This window comes from Paroedura picta, chromosome 6 (assembly GCF_049243985.1).
Source record: "Paroedura picta isolate Pp20150507F chromosome 6, Ppicta_v3.0, whole genome shotgun sequence".
NCBI classification, from domain to species: Eukaryota; Metazoa; Chordata; class Lepidosauria; order Squamata; family Gekkonidae; genus Paroedura; species Paroedura picta.
In genome coordinates this window covers 51,467,730-51,490,674 of record NC_135374.1, presented here as the reverse complement: position 1 = coordinate 51,490,674, position 22,945 = coordinate 51,467,730, and the positions used below count along the sequence as shown (strand labels likewise).

The 22,945-nt window shown below is 40.4% G+C and overlaps 1 protein-coding gene across 10 annotated transcripts in view; it reads right to left on the bottom strand.

Moving 5' to 3' along the window:
* LOC143839837 (uncharacterized) overlaps positions 1 to 22,945 on the bottom strand; it is a 298,170-nt gene that overhangs the window by 41,039 nt on the left and 234,186 nt on the right. For 9 of the 10 annotated variants that reach the window (XR_013231891.1, XR_013231895.1, XR_013231890.1 and 6 more), the window contains one exon: positions 6,248 to 6,310. The gene's annotated coding sequence lies outside the window, so the exon portion shown is untranslated. Of the gene's footprint in view, positions 1 to 6,247; positions 6,311 to 16,133; positions 16,564 to 22,945 lie in introns of those variants that run through there. The other variant, XR_013231901.1, reaches the window with a different exon arrangement.

The following is a 22,945-nucleotide window of genomic DNA, read 5'->3' as shown; positions in this document are numbered from 1 at the left end:
TATTATTTCAATATGTGGGAAAGATTTTTCTTCTCCTAACCACACCAAGTTGAGTTCAAGTTTTCAATAGAACACATAGAACTTTTGACATAACAAGGTAGACAGGTAGTTGTGTTTGTCTGTAGCTGTAGAAAGAACAAGAGTCTAGTACTATCTTAAAGACTAGTGAAATTTCCTGAGGAACTGATTCACAAAAGCTGCCACAAATTTTGTTAGTCTTTAAGGTGCTTTTCTACTGCTGACAAACACAGCTATCCATCTTCATCTCATTCCTTTCTGCATTCAATATAACATTCATTCCTTACATTTAAAGCTTATTGTAGATTTCCCACCAGTGTGTTTCTGCTCCAATCCCAGATGTATTTCTGCCTATGACTTCTGTCTTGTAAAGATGGTATAAATCAGTAGCATGCCTGATGAAGGCACTCCTGTATTAGCAACTTCTACACTGGTAAATTCCAGCAATCAAACTAAAAACCATGAAAAAAGTGATTAATAGCTTACTTCAAAGTTTCTATTTTTAACAATCCCTCTGTGGATAGCAATAGAGCAACAGAAAAGGACATTTGCAATAGTTAGTAATACTTCAGTTTCTAAGATAGTCATTTTGTACCTGCTAGTCTGGCTTTTTCACTCCAGTGTTCAGAGACTATATCTGTGCTTAAACAGCCCTCATAACGCAGCTTCTAGCCCATAATCCTCATTCAACGTGCTTTGTAGTCCTCATGCAATATGCTCTTTCTTTCTCCTATGTACCACACACTTTCTCAGAAGGACAAATGTTTTCCAGGTCAACGGAAACAGCATCCTGCCCTCCTCCAAGTGACAACCATTCAAATACTTAAAGAAGGCTATCATGTCCCCTCTCAACCTCCTTTTCTCCAGGCTGAACATTCTCAAGTCCCTCAAACTATCTTCATAGGGCTTGGTCCCCTGCGCCCAGATCATCCTTGCTGACTGGCTTACATGCTAGAGCAACAGGGTAAATTGTTGTTGTTATTAGGTGTGAAGTCATGTTCGACCCATCGCGACCCCATGGACAATGATCCTTTCTGTCAGGCCTTTCTGTCCTCTACCATTCCTCAAAGTCAATTTAAGTTTGCACCATCTGTTTCAGTGACTCCAGCCAGCCAGCTCATTCTCTGTCGCCCCCTTCTTCTTTTGCCCTCAATCACTCCCAGCATTAGGCTCTTCTCTAGGGAGTCCTTCCTTCTCATTAGGTGGCCAAACTATTTGAGTTTCATCAGGATCTGGCCTTCTAAGGAACAGTCTGGGCTGCTCTTCTCTAGGACTGACTGGTTTGTTCACCTTGCAGTCCAAGGGACTCGCAAGAGTCTTCTCCAGCACCAGAGTTCAGAAGCCTCAATTCTTTGACGCTCGGCCTTCCTTATGGTCCAACTTTCACAGCCATAGATTGCAACTGGGAAGACCATAGCCTTGACTAGACATACTTTTGTTGGCAGGGTGATGTCTCTGCTTTTTAGGATGCTGTCTAGATTTGCCATAACTTTCCTCCCCAGGAGCAAGTGTCTTTTAATTTCTTTGCTGCAGTCCCCATCTGCAGGGATCTTGGAGCCCAGGAAAAGAAACTCTATCACTACCTCCATTTCTTCCCCATCTATTTGCCAGGAATTGAGGGTAAATAAGCTCCAGTAATGTTTAGTGATGTCAGTGGCCACCTGAACTTCTGAGAATCCTTGGTTAAGAGTCCCTGATCTAAAGGCTCTATGTCCTAAGCAGTCTTTGTGGATTGTACTATAGAATTCTGATAGCCAATTACAGTCAATCTTTTTGCTCAATCAGACCTATAAATACAGTAATATAAGTTTAATATCATCTTGTAGTAGTGATTAAAAGCAGCAGCCTCTAATCTGGAGAACTGTGTTTGATTTTCCAGCCCTCCACGTGCAGCGAGCTGGACCAATCATAGTTCTCTCAGAACTCACTCAGTCTCACCTATCTAACAGGGCGTCTGTTGTGGGGAGAGGTAGAGTATACTACTTTAGTAAGTAGTATACTACAAAGTAAGCTACTTTGAGACTCATTTTGATAATGAAAAGTGGGGTACAAAAATCCAGATTTTCTTCTAACATGAAAGTATTTTTAAAATAAAAAGTACTGTATATAGAACATCTAGATAACTCTAAATATTGTACAGGTATGACCATTTCTATATGCAGATATTAAGTCAACTTTTCAACTTTGTTATTAATGTAATTAAAGTAACCATCAGTCTCTCTCAATTATATTAGAAGAACGTCATAGCAACATTCCTAACAATGTAAATGAAATATCCACATAGCAGGGGATATTTCAAAATCTATCTGTCTGTCTGTCTGTCAGTCTGTCAACTTATATCCCACCACTCTTGAGAGACTGGTGGCGGCTTACAATTACAAAACCTCATAGACCGATAAAACCCCTATAAAATCTCCAACAAACCCCACAAGATTGGCAGCCAGATACCCACTACCTCCTGAGCTGACCAACCTGGGGCTGGGATGCATAGATGTAAATGCCCAGCCTGAGGAGGGGCCATGTTGATATATCCTCAGAGTTATCACGGCATATACATTTACTACATAGGGTTGTTTTTATCAAATTAAAAAGATGATGAATTCCTCGATGGTTCAAGTGTGCTCCAAGGAAAGCTAGAAGGTTGTACAGTTAACTCCCAGGGTGTAACTCTAAACCATACAACCTACTACCTCAACCCGGATGCACACAGCTTGCAATGTCTTCTTTTGATCTTCTGCATCTCTTTCAAATATAGCAAATACTTACCAGTTATCAGTTTCCATAATGTTTAACCTGAACATGGAAGAGTCACAGGTTCAGACTAGTACAGTATAGTTCTTACAGTTAGGAAGATATAATAAAAATTCAATTGAGTTGTTTCAAAATATGTTTCTTAAATGGATGCATTCAAATGAAAGAGCCATTTAAGTTATATATCAGTGGAGTGTCACATTGCAAAAAAAAAAAAAAAGTGTAAGCTGAGTTTCCCATAGTGAAAACTGCCTACATAGTGAAAACTGTAACATTTAAAGAGAGACATATGTCTGCACATATACTATAGCTACATGCACAAAAGCTTCAGCCAAACAATAATTCGAGGCACTTTAGTTGCCTTGTCTCCTCTTGAAATGTCCATGATGGGAAACAAGATGGGTATGCTCTAAGTGTCTTTCCTATGCCAGATGAAACAAACTGTTGGCAAAGTTATTTTTACACAATAAATACTTTTTACACAGCCTTTAATTACTTCCCTTATTACTTAACTAAATACCTCTCTACCCGTTGTTGTTGTTATGTGCGAAGTCGTGTCCGACCCATCGTGACCCCATGGACAATGATCCTCCAGGCCTTCCTGTCCTCTACCATTCCCCGGAGTCCATTTAAGTTTGCACCTACTGCTTCAGTGACTCCATCCAGCCACCTCATTCTCTATCGTCCCATTCTTCTTTTGCCCTCGATCGCTCCCAGCATTAGGCTCTTCTCCAGGGAGTCCTTCCTTCTCATGAGGTGGCCAAAGTATTTGAGTTTCATCTTCAGGATCTGGCCTTCTAAAGAGCAGTCAGGGTTGATCTCCTCTAGGACTGACCGGTTTGTTCGCCTTGCAGTCCAAGGGACTCGCAAGAGTCTTCTCCAGCACCAGAGTTCAAAAGCCTCAATTCTTTGATGCTCGGCCTTCCTTATGGTCCAACTTTCACAGCCATACATTGCAACTGGGAATACCATAGCCTTGACTAAACGCACTTTTGTTGGCAGGGTGATGTCTCTGCTTTTTAGGATGCTGTCTAGATTTGCCATAGCTTTCCTCCCCAGGAGCAAGCGTCTTTTAATTTCTTTGCTGCAGTCCCCTTCTGCAGTGATCTTGGAGCCCAGGAAAATAAAATCTGTCACTATCTCCATTTCTTCCCCATCTATTTGCCAGGAATTGAGAGGGCCGGATGCCATGATCTTTGTTTTCTTGATGTTGAGTTTCAAGCCAACTTTTGCACTCTCCTCCTTCACCCGCATCAACAGGCTCTTTAGTTCCTCTTCACTCTTCACTTTCTGCCATTAAAAGCGGCAAAATAAGGAATTGCAATGTACAGAGTAGTGCTTAAAGATTGGCAGACTCTGATCTAGAGAATTGGGTTTGATTCCCCACTCCTTCACATTCAGCTAGCTGAGTGACCTTGGACTAGTCACAGTTCTCTTATAACTGTTCTCACAGAGAAGTTCTCTTAGAGCTGTCTCTGCCTCACCTACCTCAAAATATGTCTGTTGTTGGGAGAGAAAAGGAAAGGTATTTGTAAACCACTTTGGGGCTCCTTCAGGTAGTGAAAATCAATTCTTCAAAAAATTAACTAGAAAAATAATGCAATTTTTTTTTCTGCTACAGAGGCCCAGTGCTGTCACTACACATTTGGGGGAAAGGGAGGGGGGCAAACAAGTATCCAATCTACTTGAGAATGCTTGCTCAAAAACCAGAGGCATTCCTCCCAGATACATTTGCTGTGGCTTGTAATGCACACTCTTGTTAGATCACCAGACTGACACAGACCCATAGAAGCGAGCTTGTGCAGTATACTTCACCACAAGATCGGATCTACGGGTTTATGCCAATTGGCAGCTAGCATCGTCTTTCAGCTTTCGTATTCAATGGTGTGAAAGCAAGTTCAAACAAACCATCATGACGCATTTATGTTGATAAACAACAGCTTTTAAATGCACATTACAGGAAGAATAGAGAATGTGTTTAGACTAGGCTGACTTGGAACAGTCAGATGGTACACAAAGGCAATCTATATATGTTTGCCAGTTGCCAAAACTATTGCACAGTCTTTTGTAACAACCTCAACAGGAGTTTTGACTATAGAAATTTCATCTCATCACTCAAAGCAGAAAAACAAAAGCTATGCAAATATAAACTGGCAGCAGCTGAATGAACAGTACATTACAGCAACCAAACAATGAAAATCAAACTACTTTAAGTGGTGAAAAGTGTCATGCCCAAGAAATCAAGTACCTCTGCTTCAGGGGAACATTTGCGTATACTGCAAACTAAACACTGCTGAAGGGCCTGTGGTTAGCATTGAGCACAGTTATTCAAAATTCATAAATGTGTACATAAATTGGCAAAAAATAGCAACCGACACATTATGTTAGTGAGTGCCAAAACAGCTTCTGAATATTGGTCTAATTTTTGCAGAGTCAAAAATAGGAGGCCTCCAGCAGTACACTCAAAATGGTCTCTCTAAAGTATCAACAAGTGAGGGACAGTACACATAATGAATGATTCTCTTAAGGCATCTTAGAAAGATACTATGAAATCAAGGCACTCCATTCAAACATCACAAATGTATTTTTGATAGGTTAAATCCTTACTTCAAAATCATCAAAATAAATATATAAACTGACTACAATTAACTCCAAACACAGTTCCTAGGCGCTTAAACATATTAATTGCAGTTTTCAGGACATTAATCAGGGAAGACATTATTATAATCAGTTAGATTCAATGTATAATCAGTTAGATTCAATGTATCAAGCACAAAACTTTTATATTGTTTTAAAAGGTCCTAGGCAAATTGTTATGCTGTATATATGGAATGAACCATGGACGCTGGCCAAAACTTCTGGGTTTTTTAAGCTTTTGAAGGTCCCCCCCCCCAATCATTTTTAGGTTTCAGACAGACCAGTGATCAGGTTCTTCAGTATTTCAATAATTATTTAACAGAAATTTGCATTTTAATTTTTTGTGTGTGCTTTAGTGATGCAGTTAGCAGCAGTACTGTTTTTAAAATTATATGTGCCTATATGCAAGGAATTAAAATTTCTTCCCAGAAATATTATCCTATAATATTTTTAAACCTTTAAATATGTGATAGGGTAACAACTTCTGCTCTCATGGATTTGTCAGGAAAGTACTTTGGAAAAATCTTCATCAGAGCGATAGGTGCTAAGCAACACAAGGTGAGCATGTGATATAATATGTGCTTCACAAGGTCTACTTTATTTCATATGTTTTTGCTATATGGGTGTAGCTCTAATTAGGACCACTTTAATGGGACTCTTTTCATAGAGATAACTGAAATAAGGAGACCTGTAGGAAATCTGCAGGGAAAACTAAAGTGGTTAGTTATGACAATAATGATATCAAACCTCAAATATTTGAAAAGAATGAAAATGCAAGACAAAACAAAAATACAATTCTGGCATGAAACAAACAAACAAAAATGTACACAGGAATTATTACCTTCAGTCAGATCCTCCATGATCAACTTCTTGATATTCTGTTTCATTTTAAATGTTCATGGTACTATAACAAAATTAAGAAAGATTATATTATATTATTCTACATGATAAAACATTTAATTAATTACTGAGTCAAGAGCATGTCTATAAAAATCCTGACAGTCTGTTTCTGCACACCTCTTGAAATTCTTGGTGGACTAAAAAGTTATTTTGTTAGGTAATTAAAAATAAAAACATTGAAGATTTTTAAAATTCTGTATATAGATTCCTACTTCTATAAGCAAGCTAAAAAGAATTATATTTGTTATTTTGCAGGAAGCTGAGGGAAATCTCAATTAATTAATATCTAGGGCAAATCCAAGTTAAGAACTTCTATCTGACAAATGTGCATAATTCACTGAACTTTGTAAGGAACAAAGAAACAGCAAAGTTAAATTTAGAGGGCTAAAATTCTTTTTTGATACTACAAAAACACTGGAAAAATATAGACTTCAGCTATCTGGAAGATTTGGCTAGTACAGCAGATACCAGTACTTTGTCCTAAATCATTTAAAATTTAAATATGTCTCATATATCTCAAGCTTAGTTGAAGATGCTTCTATAAAAAAGACACAAAAGAAGTTTAGACAGGATTACAGTCTTTATGCTATGATCTAAATGATTCTTTTCCAATGTTCATTCAACACAACAAAACAATTTAAAGGATACTGATTACCCAAGGAAGCATTATTCCTTAATGTCATGAGTTATTTTGCATAATTTGTTAGTAAACAAAGATTGCATGCATGGCCTCAGATTTCCCTCGCTAAAACTATTTTTGGGACAAGTGCTGCTTAACCAACCATCCCAAAATAGATACTGTTACTAACCGGAGTTGAGGCTTGTTGCATAAAGTTGTAATAATGAACTTTTTATTCCTGTTATTGCTAGACTGCCTTCTTTGTAATAAAGTTAGGCAGAAATCGTAAGAAAAACACCAGTGGAATTCAAACTTTGTTTTAAAGCACTCGCTAGAATACAGACCCATTTAACTAATTTCACAAAGCATGAACTAGTCTTTGTTGTAAAATAATCAGTTAGCATTCCTTATAGCAGTCAGCCCTATAAAGCTAACATTTATTCTGAAAACACACAGTTCAGCATTTAGTGAAGATTAACATGGCCCAATCACAATGTTATTGAAACTATATTTACTTTTGTAATTTTTCCAGTACTTAAACAAGACCAAAATGGGGAAAAAATCAAGCAGTGTAAAAAAGGGAGTAAATAAGTTTATTGTTGCAATCTTACGTGATTGGTCAAGTATGTTAAGATGAAGAATACACAAGGGTTTCAGCTTCAAAACATCAGGTGGAAAAAATAAATTGAGTATCAAAAGGGAAAAGGTGCTATGCCTGTATGGAAAGTGCTTTATCACCCATCACAGTGGATTGTTATATGAATACCACCACTTGGTATAAGCCAATTGTTTCAGCTTATTTTACTGCATTCTAAAACTCCAAACATATCCTGAGGCTCCAGGTGGTTAGTATTTGTATCAATGAGAGTTGACTTTCTTTCCATTTTCTGGAGCAGAGTACAAACTCAGATGTTGCATCTTCTTGGACTTCTGCTATAACCGGAAGTAAGGTGAAGAAGGAAGAGGAGGAGATCTGTCTTCTCTTTCATTCTTCTCAGAATTCCAGGCACACAGCACTGCTCAAAACCTGCACCAATCCTGGCGGCAGTTGCCCAAATAGGAACAGAAAAAAAAAAGAAACCAGGGGGAGGGGGGAAGGCTGATCTTATAAAGGTGGTGATCTTATAAAGGTGGATTGCACAAATCTGCCAAAGAGGATGCACAAAAAGGCACAGTGCCAGTTGGTTACACAGATCTTGAAATGATCTCATGTTCAATGCTGTTGCCGGGTTTGTCCTGTTCGTTAAAAACACGAGAAACTTTTATTCTTCAGATGATCCAAATGGTTTTTGGTAAACTGTACACAGAAGTAGAAAAAGCTGCCCTCTCTAGATCTTGTCTTTGTGTAATAAAATTTTAATCCTAAAGATTCTGTTGTGATTTTTTTCTCTTTTTCCTTCTCATCCATTTCAAGAGATAAGCAACAGACTTTATCAGGCGTGAAAGGGACAGCCTCCTGATGGCTTGCCAACAAACCTAGAATAAAGGCAAAGTTGTGCTTCAGGGCTCAGTTGCTTGCTGAGTCTGGCTAAAGTCAAGTATTAAGATCTACTGCTTTCGGAACCATGTAAGAAGTGAGGGGAAAGAAGTCAGAGGGGGTGCTGCTTTTCGAGTCTCCATTGGCACAGTTGCAAAATCACAGCAGTAAGGTCACATGATTTTTTTCTGCCAAACGTGGAGACATTCCCATAAACCATTCTGCTGATACTGCGAAAGCAGCTTTTGTCTAGTTTATACCCAAAGTTCAGCCCACTCTTCATTGAATTAGCTGAAAAATGCATCACCTTTGAGGGTTGGGAGTCATGGAAACGTCTACCTGGCAAGCTGCCCACTTTTCCTGCCCATCAACTAGAGACAGAATTGTGCTGCCTAAATGTAATGATGACTGGGAATGCAGAGAATCATCCAAAATGAATCTGATTACTGGGAAAACTATTCAAAGCTCCTTGTGACAGGGAATTCTTCTCAGGGTAGCAATTAAAGATCTAGGAAACATACTTACTTTTGCAAGTGTAAATCAAGCACACCCAAACAGATCCAGATCTGAAACAGCCCTTTCTACTTAAAGCACTGTTAGGTCCTCCATTTCCCAGTAAAAGCAGCACCCTTTAAATTTTGTCTTACTAATACTTTATTAGGTATCCAGTACTTATATTTAGGTCAGGTTTGTTCCAGCTATTCCCCATCCTAACCCTACTGCCTCTATTAGCTTCAGGTTATACAAATTATAGATAGATGTTCACAACCACGCCACTGAGCCACACCAAGATTTCAGTCTTGCTGGAATCTTCTTCAAAGTAGTCTGTGGAGAAAGCCTCTTGTGTTTCAATATTATGAAAGTCTTCATCTTGACACTGTTTTCTAGAAAAAAACTGCATCTCTACTAATTAACTAATCTCTACTAATTCAGTCTTGCTGGAATCTTCTTCAAAGTAGTCTGTGGAGAAAGCCTCTTGTGTTTCAATATTATGAAAGTCTTCATCTTGACACTGTTTTCTAGAAAAAAACTGCATCTCTACTAATTAACAGCCATCGTCCTGAATTCTGAACACAATATAAGTAATGTTCTTGTTTACAAAACAATTTATGAATAGACATAAAAGCAAATTGTTCTCAATATTTACATTTCAGAGTTCTTAAAAAAGAGTCTGCTTTCCTGAATTGCTCTTTATTTAAAAGCCTTTGTATCCTGTTACACTAAATATGGTGGTGGGGAGAACAGGAATGCCCTAATTTTCCTCCATTGTACATTGGTTCCATATGTGTACCTAGAATGGGGAAATCTCTAGATCATACAGTCTGAGACTTTGGGAAATGGAGAGTTGAAAGCTGCACATGGAATTTGTTTGAATAGAAATATGTTGCCAATCTGGATCTGCTTCTACAATGCATTCAAAATCATATAATGCGCCATCCATATATTCATCATACCTAATTTTAAATATCAGCCCAGTCATGCAAACCATGAAGTGTTTATCTGTCATTCAATAGAACATAAATATGTAGTTACTTACTATTTTCTCTTTTAACAGTTTCCCCCCTCTCTGTCAGAACAAGTCTGTAGCCTATAGGCAGAAGGATCTGTGCTTTTTCATAAAATTTAAGATGCAACATGCCTTCTGCAACACATTTAAGTAAAAAAAAAATTGTTTCTCTTCTACCCAAAAATGATTAAACACTGGTAGCAATCTGAAATAAAGGAGCTAGTAGTGGAAAGGGGCCACAGAGCATCTAGTCCAACCCCTTGCTCAATGTAGGATCAATCTAAAGCATCCATGATAAGTATCTGTCCAGCTGCTGCATAAAGACCACCAATGAAGAGGAGCTCACCACCTCCTTAGGCAGCCTATTCCACTGCTGAACTACTTTGACTGGGTACAATTCCCTGATATCTAGCTGATACCATTCTACAAGAAGTTTAAACCTATTACTGCAGATTCTATCCTCTGCTACCAAAAGGGACCACTCTCTGCCCTCTTCCAGGTGACAACCCTTCAAATGCTTAAAGAGAACAATTGTGTCCCCTATCAGGCTCCTCTTTTCCAGACTGAACATTCCAAAGTCTCTCAGCCTTTTCTCATAAGGCTTGGTCCCTGGGCCCCAGATCATCCTCTGCATGCTCTCAATTTTTCCACATCCTTTTTGAAGTAAGACCTCCAGAACTGCACACAGTACTCCAGGTGAGGTCGGACCAATGGGTATACAGCAAGACTATGGTATCTTTTGCTCTTATTGTGATCTTGGGATCTGTGCTGTCTTTAAACATGACTTCACTGTAACACAGTACTGAGATAATTTACCATGTACCCATAAAAGAACAGTGTGAGATGCGCTCTCTCTCTCTCTCTCTCTCTCACTCACTCACACACACACACACACACACTTATGTGTATATGCATTTGTCATCAACAAAAGCAACATTCCGGTTGGTTTTCCACCTTTTACAATTTTGTAAGACCATTTATCAATCAGTAACTGATATTTAGTGCACTGGGATTTGTGGAATATTCCATTCTATTCCCATTGTAAAACTGAATTGAGCTGTAGGTCTTTTGGAATGGAATTAGTTATAATTCCTTTCAGTAGATTAAATGTTCTTGGGAGGCAGGTAATGGGGGTTGCTTGGCATTAGTCTTTTCACTTTGTTCTTCAGGATGAAAAATGTCCTATCAGTTGTTATTCAATCTTCTGCCTCTTTGGAATGGATCACATCATTAAGCTGTTACACCAAGATTTGTAATTTTTAAAGCCAATAGCCATGGACTTCATTTCTTCCAGGACCTGTCCAGTTCTTCACTGGACATTTGATCCACTCTCTCATTCATCAATCCTGGAAACGTTAGAAATTCTAGTTTTCCAAGAACATTAGAAATGAAATGTTTATCGAAACTGCCATGAATAGGAATGGCTGTAACTTCTGTTTGGATCAATCCTCAGCATCTCCAGTTAAGAGATATGGCTGTAGGTTATGTGAAAGACCTTTTCCTGAGACCCTGGAAAGCAGCTGATAGTCTGAGTAGACTATACTGATCTTGATGGATCAAGGGTCTGATTCAGTATAAGGCAGTGTTCATTTGTAAATGGAGCACGAAGTTGATAGTGAATAGAGAAGAATCTGTGAAAGTTAATATCAAACAAAGAATTTTCCAAGGAGATTCACTCTCCACTGCTCATTGCCATTCCCTAATATTGCTCTCAATCGTTTTCAACAGCACAGGCCTAGGATAACAGCTTTCAAAGACAGGCACAAACATTTCACACTTTTTATATGGAAAGTCATCATTAGAAAGCCCTTCTTTGCTAAATGCAGTTTGAATATCTATGAAAGGTATTTGCAGTATTAGCACTGAATAGACAAAAGAATGTTGAATAAGAAGAAATCAAGACACCAAAGAAGATTACAAAATGATTTAAAAAGTCAAAATAAATAAATCTTGAACATAACAACCCTGAGATAACAATTGTAGGGAAAATAAGATATAGGATTTGGAAAAGATACAGAGGCTAGAGGCATGCCTGTCCAAACTGCATTCCGTAAAGGAAGGTGAAGAGTTCTTGGACAGAACTCATGAAACACTTGAGGGAGGGGGATATGGTAGAGAAGCACCCAAAACATGAGGAAACATGTGGAGGAAAGTCACAAATAGGTGTAGAAAATAGCTGTATATTCAAACCAATAGGTTTATTTACAACGTAATGCTATCATGAAATGCTATCATTGTAAACCACCCTGAGCTGCAAGAGAGTATATATAAATATAATATAATAAATTAAATAAAAATAAGGGGATGTTCTGCCCCTTTGAACCTCAGTAACATAGCACCACAAAAGCAAGGACTATTCCCCCAGTCTCCCCAAAGCCCAAAACATTTTTCACAGGTCCCTACAGATAAGAGGACTATTATTGTTGTTGTTGTTAATTACAACCACAATTAGTTTCTCCATACATTTATACTTAAACAAGAGGTTTTTCAGTTTATGTGGGATTCTTTGAATGCTCTCTGTAGACTCAAGAGATATTCTGTCTTCAAACTTTTAGAACTGGCATGGAATTAGCTTGCTATTTTTTGTTCAGAATTAGTAGTATCATCAATCCTGAAAATGGCAGAAGAGCCTTTTATTTGTTGCTGAAACAGCCTCTTCAGTGTGCTCTTAAGAAGAAAAACATACTTATCTCTCCAGCTTGTGTTTGATTATTTTTAGTAGCCTCTCAGGCCTCAAATTGTTTATATAATAAAGCTATCTGCTTACTGCTTGTACTGAATGAAGCTGTTCACCATCTGTACTTCAAGTGACTGAATTTCAAATGCAGTTTATCTCTTCAATATTTCATAGCAATAAAGGAGGGTTTTTTCTATTTGCCAGCAGTTGCTAAGTCATACCAGCTAAACAAACAATGGCTGAGAAATTGACATCTTCTTGTATGCCTCCAAATATATAAAATATATGTCCTTAAATAATTAATTGCAAAGTTTAAAAATTTACTGAATCCAGCACATGAAACTAATTGTAAATATTGAAATGAAATTGGGAATAATTGCAAATCCTATCAGATTGGATTATGGAACTGAGTTACTCTGCTTCTTTGGATTGCTTATGGTATCAAATCCCAGTCTTTGAGATTTTGACTGAGCAGCTGGAGGGGGCATGACTCTTAAAAAACCCAAACTGTTTTTTTTTCTCCAATGTTCACAGAAATTGATCAGCACTGATGTTAGGTGTACTGAGGTCCCTAAGTGTAATTTCTTGTGACTTAGACATCTCTGGAAAGTTTTAGCAAGATTTCTGAAGTGTAATCGACTATTAAAAGGTAAAGGTATCCCCTGTGCAGGCACCGAGTCATGTCTGATCCTTGGGGTGACAACCTCCAGCGTTTTCATAGCAGACTCAATACAGGGTGGCCTTCCCCAGTCACTACCATTTTACCCCCCCAGCAAGCTGGGTACTCATTTTACCAACCTCGGAAGAATGGAAAGCTGAGTCAACCTTGAGAGCTGCTAGGATCGAACTCCCAACCTCATGGGCAGACAGCTTCAGACAGCATTTTTGCCGCTTAGCACTCTGCACCACTATTACGCTTTGTGATATAGTATGATTATGTTTTGTGATATATTTTAATATCAAATTAGAAATTGAACAGATATAGGACATTCTAATACCATATTTTAATTTTATGAAATAGTTTCATGGCTATGACTTGCTATGGTGATATTAAAATATAAATCATTTTGGCAATTTCCATTGAAGATTCTTACTGAATCATAGGTTGTGGTTTTCCAGAGTTGCCAGATTTTTAAAGAAGTGCACCTTCTTTCAGATAGTCATTTTTTCTCCTACTGCGTGCTCTTAGTACACATTGGGGAACCTTAGCAAAAGCTATGCTACTGCTATAATTCCTAAAACTTCAGAATCACAAATCACATTATTCCAAGTGCAGGCTGACCAATGTGGTATACAGCAGGACTATGACATCTTGTGATTCTGATGCCTCTGTTGATACAGCCCAAGCCTGCATATGCCTTCTTTACCACCACATCATACTGTCTGCTCATATTTAGCTTACAGTCCACAAGTACCCAAGATGATGTTCACACACACTGCTACCCAGAAGTGTATCTTCCATCCAGTATGCAGGTCCTCATTTTTGTGACCCTGCAGAACACTGCACTTCACCTTTTTCAATTGCATCTTGTTCTCATCTGCCCAGGTACAGATTTACCTTTCCCGCTGGGTGGCAGTTTATAAGGGGGTGGATCCTTAGTGGGGTGCAACCTGTTCCTGTGGGGCAGGTTGCTGCCCATCAGTGGGAGCTTCTTTAAGAAACTGTACATGTAATCGGGGGGGGGGCACTTCCCATCTGGGGAGTTGTCTGCGTCACATGGTGAGGTGGATTTGAGAACTCCAATAGAGGTTGATGCCCATGGGGCTTTCCTATGCTTACCTTCCCAGGTTCCAGCAGGCCTGATAGTTAGGAGAAGCTTGACCGGCTGGTTGCTCGGCCCTGTGGGCGGGCCTACCAATGGGTTTTCCCTCTCTGTGGTGCTGCTGTCTGCTGGCAGCAGCAGAGGAGTGGCAGTCAGGATCTGCTCTCATCATCTTTGGTGTGCCTTCATTCATGTTTATTAAATTAAAGCTATAGCCAGTTTACGCAAAAAATAAAAACTCATGTGTTGGTATTCTTTGTGCACCAAGGACTGCCCTTCTGCCTTGCAATTAGCTTACAGTCCACAAGTACCCAAGATCACGTTCACGCACATGGCTACCCAGAAGTGTATCTTCCATCCAGTATGCAGGTCCTCATTTTTGTGACTCTGATGTAGAACGCTGCACTTCTCCTTTTTCAATTGTATCTTGTTCTCATCTGCCCACTTTTTCAGTGTGTTCAGATCTTATTGAACTCTATCTCCTGTGGTGTCTATTACTCTTCAGCAAATTTAATGAGGAGTCCCATCAGCTCTTCATCCAGATCATTAATAAAAATGTTGAAAAGTACCAAACCCAGTACTGAGCACTCCAGAATCTTAAATCTGGTTATACAAAGTTTCTGACATTCTCAGACACACTCTATCCTTTGTGTTAACTGTATTCTCCTGGATTCCCAATTAGCTCTGCCACTAATTTGAGGGAAGTGTTTTGATTTCTAGTCATAATACGTATTTGGGCATCTAACCCCATGATTTTAAAGACTACGAGCAATCCTGATATTGTTCTCCAAACAACCCACTGATTTATTACTAATCCGTGAAAGAAGAGTCTACAATCCAATGATTACAGTCTGTTGACTCCAACAAACTTCATGTAACTTTCTTGGACCTTGGGAAACTAAAGTATTGTTCATGAATGGTGAACAAGGTAACTCCAGCATCAAACCTTGTCTTCAAACATGACCTGGGTCACTGACCTGACTTGGGTCACTTAATTTATCAGCTGAAGCTGAATCTGTAGCATTTATTTTTCAAGTTAACTGGCTTTTTTCATCCCTCAACTCAAGTCCAGCTCTCTAATTCTCTTTTTCTGTTCTTTCTCAGTACACTGATACATGCTGGCTCCAATGAACTGAACATAAATGCAGCCCTTGCCACCAGGCTGGCAAATTGTTGATGTGTAGGAGCGAGGCTGAACAACAGGCATATTTGCAAGTCCCTGCTGGCCTTGGTGCAGTGGTGCAGGGGAGGAAGGAGGAGGCATGAGCCTGAGGCCCCCTATAAGAACATTGTGTGCTTGCTTGGCCTCCTTCTTCCTCTGGCACCACAGGGGGAAGCTTCCCATCGAACCCCCCCTTCTTTACTGTTATTGGTTTTACAGCATTTTCTTCAAATTTGAAGATGTTATTGATAAAAACATATAATAAATGTAATATGATATAATAATAATGAGCTCACAGCCTTGAATCTCCATTATACAGGAACATTTGCCTCATTATATTCAAACATTAACAAGGATGGACTCATTGCCACTGACGAAAACCAGACTGAAAACGGAAAACAAATGAATCTAGAGACTGTTTTGGCAGAGTCGAAGTCTAAATAAATGACATAAGAGACTTTTTATCTTCTTATGCTTAATTAAGCCACTGTATAGATTCTGATTTTCCTTCGTTATAATTTTGGAATCGTCCACTTTTTTCATGCAGCACTATTTGTCATTGATGGCAGTTTAGGCATGGAACAGATCATGTTTTGTACTCCATTCTGCATATCAGACTCACCATGGGCGGAATCTCCTTAAAGAGGTGACATGTATACGAGCCAATGCCAACCCGGCTGGGGAGGCAAAGGTGACTTGCATTGTCAGGTGGCCAGGGTCATCCAAATAGAGGCTTATGGCTGGTGGGTTGCCAGGTGGTCACTCTGCAGGTGGGATTACCAGCAGCAGGGAAGCCACGATTGGTGAGAGGTGGCAGTGATCTCCCCGGGGTGCTGTTGGAATCTCAGGTGCCCTGCAGGAGGCTTCCTGCAAGAAGAGGATCCATTCCATGCCCTGCAATACACACTTGTAGTTCTTGGGGAGATTTTTCAGCCCTGTAAATGAACCAGATATTGTAAAACCAAATCCCCAGGTGGGGGGCAATGTTTACAATTGTCCCCTTGCTCTCTAATAAGTAATAGATCCACCAATAGCTGCTGTATAGACTTGCTGAGTTGCCAATGGCAAGTTGCTATTCACTTCCTCTATGACGGTTCCAAGCCAAAGGTCCACAATTCCTTCAAGAATTGGTCTGGAAACTGGTTTGCTGTTGGCAAAACCTCTGCTCCTGAAACCGAGATAAAGCATTTGCAATATCATTAGAAGCCCCTGGGAACACCCAAATATGGTGTTTTACCCCAGGCAAATCTGCACAAGCTTCCGTACCAACTGCATGACTTGCAAAGACCTACTGGACTGATGATTGATGATGCGCAAAACTACTTGGTTGTCACACCAAAACAATATCTTACAATCCTTAAATAATTCCTTCCATATGGTGACTCCTGCCACCACCAGAAATAGTTCCACAAAAGTGAGGTCCCAAAGAATCTCCATCTCAACCCAATCTGCTGGCTATTATTATTATTATTATTATTATTATTATTATTATTATTATTATTATTATTATTATTATTATTATTATTATTATTATTATTAAATTTATATCCCACCTCACCCCGGAGGCTCGAGATGGGTCACATAAAAACCAATCCCTTAAAACAATAAAAGCACAATAAAACATAATACAATTAATACAAAAGTTATGACAAGAATGGCGGCAAAATTCAATGTAGCTAACCCAATTCCACACCCCCTAAGAAGGGACAGGGAGGGGGCAGATGACAGATGCAGCTGTCACATTTGTGAGGGGGGCTAGATCTTCTTGCTGCCCGGCCTCAACCGAAAGCCTGGCAGAAGAGCTCAGTCTTGCAGGCCCTGTGGAATGATGACAATTCCCGCAGGGCCCACAGCTCTTCCGGGAGCTCATTCCACCAGGTTGGGGCCAGGACTGAAAAGGCCCTGGCCCTGGTCGAGGCCAGGCGAGCTTCCTTGAGACCGGGAATGACCAATAGGTTAGCCCCCACAGAGCATAAGGCCCTGCGGGGGGCGTAGGGCGATAGGCGGTCCTTCATATACATGGATGGCCTTGAAGCTCAAAACCAAAACCTTGAACCTGATCCGGAAGATAACGGGTAGCCAATACAGCTGCCTCAGCACTGGCTGGATATATGCCCTCCAAGGTGTAGCCATGAGGAGCCTAGCAGCCGCATTTTGGACCAGTTACAGTTTCCGGATCAAGCCCAAAGGCAGGCCAGTGTAGAGCGAGTTACAGAAATCTAATCTGGAGGTGACCATCGCATGGATCACTGTGGCCAATTGTTCAGAGGACAGATAGGGTGCTTGTAGTTGAGCCTGGCGGAGATGAAAAAATGCCTGGCCAGCTACCTGTTTGACCTGTGCCTCGAGTGTTAGTAAGGCATCCATGGTCACCCCCAGGTTTCTGGCCTGAGACGTGATCTTAAGTTGCATCCCGGCCAGAGAGGGCAAGTGCGCATCTCCTGGCACACCACCTATTATCATATAACACCCCCAAACCCAAGCCCCCTATATCATCAGAGTGAACCTGGAGTGCCCTTTCCGGCGAAACTGGGATTTGCTAAATGGATACTCCCATCCAACCCATCTATGAATTCACTCCAAACTGGCAGGTCCTCTTTCAGGTAATGCATCAATCATATATGATGATGCACTGAGACTACCCCTGCAGTAGCCCTGGCTAGACGGGCACAGAATGTCCACCCTGGAGACACAGCGTTGGATGCTAAGTTTAAGTGTCGCAGGAGACACTGCATCTCCTTCAAAGTATACTTACACTTATGCAGCATGCACCCCAGTAAACCCTGCAAGGCACTCAGATTGTCATCCGGCAGCCTCCACAACCCAGCTTTGGAATCTAACATGATTCCCACATACATTAGCTGAACAGACGAGCCCTCCATTTTTTCAGCCACCAACAGCACCCCCAATTGTTCCGCTAACGACTGAATAGCTGCCAACTTGTCTGTACAACTAGATGTACCTGTGGGGCCTACAAACAAGCAATTGTCCAAATAATGTGTTAAATGCAGGCTTCCAACCCTGCCCTTAATTGCCCACTCCAGAAAAGTACTAAAAGTTTCAAAGGCAGTACATGCTAAAGAGAAACCCATAGTCATGGCCTTGTTCACATACCACCTGTCCTGAAAGTAACATCCAAAAATTGTCCAGGTATATATGCAGAAGGTGAAATGCTGACTGAACGTCACATTTTGCCATCTACACTCCTGCATTCCCTCACTGAGGTTATCAAGTGATCTAATGATGCATATTTCACCAAGCCCAGCTCTGGTAACATTCCATAGTTCACAGATGAACTCCTTGTGCATAACAGGTGCTGTATCAGTCTATATTGACCAGGAGCCTTCTTAGGCATTACTCGCAATGGTGACGCCATCAAGTTTTCCATAGGTGCCTCCAAATAGGGGGCCATCCATCCATCCAGCAGCACATTCTTTCCGATTTTTTTCCGCCACCACCTCTAGCATCTGGATTGCTGATTTTAAGTTGTTTTTGCAAATTCATGTCCTAACATGTCTTAAAAAGTAAAAAAAAAATGGAAGGGAGGGAGGGAGAGGAGAGAGAAGTTATTGGTTGCAGTTGACTCATCACTTGAGGTAGGAAAATGAAGGAATAAGCAGAGTCAATCTAGAGCTTCATCACTGGATAAATGGAAATTCCCTCCTGAGAAGGGGGAAGAAATCACATTTTACCACAATTGACAAACTGTGCAGCAAAAGTGAGTACCTTTGAATTGGCACCTGAACAACAAATGTTTTGTGTGGGACTGAAGAAATTCTTCAGAGCTAGATGGGTGCTGCCAAGATGATTTTAGTCACTGTGGGAACACCCCTAGACTCAGTTATCTGGCCATATTGATACATACTTCAGCAACTTTATTGTTGAGTTATTGCAAAACACTCTGTGAGACTGCACTTGATGACAATTTGATAACTCTCAGGGGCTAACTATCAGGAATGATTACATATCTTGCCCATTTTGAAACACCTACTTTGGCTGCCAGTCTGTTTCTGTATATGTGTTTATGACTTGTAAAGCCCTTAATGACCTGAGGCTCAAATATTTGAAGGACTATCTCCTTCTATATGTCCCTGTGCACCAACTATGACCATCAGGCAGCCATGTGTTAACTATCCCACCATTTTATATCTCTTTACAATGCAATGATGCATATAATGTCACATCTCAATAAATTGACAAGACCCAGCTTGGTGTTTGAGAACCAACTTGGTGCTTGATTTGGGGTAGTGATAAAGAGAAATAACCTCTATTCTGGAGAACTGGGTTTGATTCCCTAATCCTTTGCATTTTGGATAAGTAAGCTTTTAAAAAGACAGATTCAGGCATCACCTGCCAAGATCTTGGGGCATTGAACATGCTGTTATTTGGGATCATTGTCCAGATCCATTGGATCAGACCAGTAGTCCGTCCAGTCCAACACTCCATATCACACAGTATCCCAAACCCAGGTGCCATCAGGAGATCCACCAGTGGGTCCTGAACTCCAGAAACCTTCCCACTGTTGTCCCCTAATCACCAAGAATACAGAGCATCACTGGTCCAGAGATAGTGGCTAATAGCTATTGATAAACCTCTGTTCTATATGTTTATATAATGCCCTCTTAAAGCAATCTATTATAGCCCCCCCCCCCCGTTGTCTGCATCAATGAATTCCACATGTTAATTACTTTTTGGGAACAGAAGTTTGTTCTAATCCTCATTAGAACAATCATTAATTTAAATCATTAATTTAATTGTGTGCTCCCGAGTTCTTATATTGTGAGACTGGGAGAAAAGTACTTATTTCTCTTCCTTCTCTATTCCATATATAACTTTGTTAATATTTATCATACCATCTTTCAGATGTTATAGTTTCCTTAAACTGAGAGGTTTCTTTACTTCCATAGGAACTTCTCTGGCTTTGTTCAGTGTGGGAGCAAGAGAAGTTCCTATGTAAGATCCCCCAATTAAGCATGTAGTGAAATGTTTAAGGATCTAGAAATCTAAAAAAAAACCCTCCTCAACCTACCGCTTTGTTCTTCATTTCTCTCTTCAAATAATACATTACTAAGTAAAACAAATGTTCTGCCTCAGCATGTGCATATAATGGGAGCCAGTGCCATCACCATGCGTGATCCTATATTTACCTGAAAGAAGTATTCGATTTATTTCCACAGATGTTCTCAAGAAAAAAATGAGACTATCTTAAGTTCACATACAAGTTACAGTTAGGTACAGTAATAAAATATAATTTTGTGTATAATCATTTTAGAAGAATTTACAATCAGAACCATTTACATTCATGGTCACCTTCCTTTTGGGTAAATATGGCATTGCACAGTGGAAAACAGGGATTTGTCATGTAAACATTAATCAAAGTTTTAATATGTATATGTAAAATAGGCATGTGCTGCCGCACTAAATTCCCAAGTTTATCCCCTGTACACAAGCCAATGGTTTGCATTGCAACGGAAACCTTTTATGGATTAACATGTATATCCTGAAGAATTACATGGAAGATCAAGTACAAGAACAAGGAGGGCATCAGGTAGGGAAATAAGCTTTGCTATGTATATGCCGTACTAAGTCACAGTGGAATGACTGAGGCAATTGAATATTTTCTGAGAATAAGAGATAAGCAGCTTCCAAAACTATCCATTGCATCCAAAATTTATCTTAAATGAAATTGTGCAGATAAAACTGTAAGTCTAAAACTGAGAAGTAGTTAACATAAGCACCTTACATTTATTTATTGGTTCCGCCGGCAGGGCCTGTGCTTGTGCGTGCCGTGGCCATCCTGCTTGGTGGCCCAGCCTCGGTCAGCACCACGCTCGCCTCCCTTCCTGTTTACTCCGCATCGCCGCCTAATTGGCCCCAGCCGGCAACTGCTCAGGGTTTTGCTGCTGTTGCATTCTGTTCCGTGCGTTTGCGGTTTGCCTCGCTTCTTCCTCCTCCGCGTTTTCCATGTGACTGTGCATAATAGGCCTTTGTGTGGGAAACTGGCTTCATAATACCTTATCCCACCAGCCAGTCTAACTCTCTCTCGTGTTTGAGTGCAATTGGCACTCTGCATGGCTTTAGATGCACCAAGCCCACCCCAGAGTCCAGGGCCAACAGGGGATGGTACTGGGGGTCCTCTGTGTTTCCCCAGCTTACCGTCAAAGACCAGTACATATTTCTGGAACAAGGCATCATAGCCCCCCATTCACACATGATTAACCCTACTCACCATGATGCCTAAAAGATTGAACCATTCCAGCCTCAGCAAGTTGGTCCAACACTCAGGTACAACCAACATTGGTAGGAGTCACTTGAACTGTTTGAATTCAATGGCGCACCGAGTGCATCCCAGCATGGGCACCCAGTTTTGTTGGAAATCAGGCAGGTCACAAGCATGGAGCTTGGGTCTGCTGTTCTGCTGTGTACACTGGAACACGGACTCTGACATGATGAAAAATAAAGAGACGGGGGATGTGTGGCTAAAGATGTCATTCTGAGGGGGTGGCAGGGCATCTGCTCTGCTATCTCTGAAGCCTGACAGGGGTCAATTGCGCAAACAATTGGCAGAAAAGAGGAGGGGTACGCAAACCCCACCTCACCTTTCTACCCAGGAAGTTCTTGGGGCCGTCTCCAATCCTTTAGGGAGTATATCTCCCTGGATTATAGGCTGTCAGTGTTCCAGGTCCAGAGGACGACTGCCATTTTCTATCTCGGACTTTCTTTTCTCTCTTTAATCTTAAAGTATCTGCTTCAACCCTACACGACGATTTATTGCAAATGAACGTTGTGAACTGAGGGGAGGACATCGGCTGAGTTCCAAAACATCATTTACTGCAAGTATCTCTCTCTTTTTTTTCTCCGTCTCTCTTCCTGCATCAAAGCCCTTTGTTTCCCCCTCCTCTTACTCTGCTCTGCCCGAAGCCACCTCGTTATGAGGCAGGCTAATTCTCCTAACTAAGCAGAAGAAGGACTCAAATCAACTCAAATTAATTGGCAAAAGCTCTTATTGTAATTGTTTTGGTTTTCAGAGATAAGAGATAAGAGCTGTGAATGGGAAGATCTCATGAGAACTCTGTTCCAGCACGAGAATATTTGCCTTACTGACTTCAATACGTCACATGCCAGAGGATAAAACAGAGGACCTCTACTGGCCACTTGTAAAATTGTTTGAGGCCGGCTTTTGTTTTTTAAGTCAAAAACATGTCTATGTTAAAAAGATTGGCTCATCTAATAGAGAAACAAACCCAAGATTTCAAAGTATTTACAGAAGGATTGGTCAAAAATATCTTCAAGGAGATGCAAGATGGCAAGGAAGAAGTCTCCAACAGGAATGATGGATCAATAACAGTGGCTGATGACAGCTTTAAACAAGGTGGAAAACCAACAGTAGAAGAGAAATCTGAAATTCATATCTTCAAGGAGATACAAGATGCC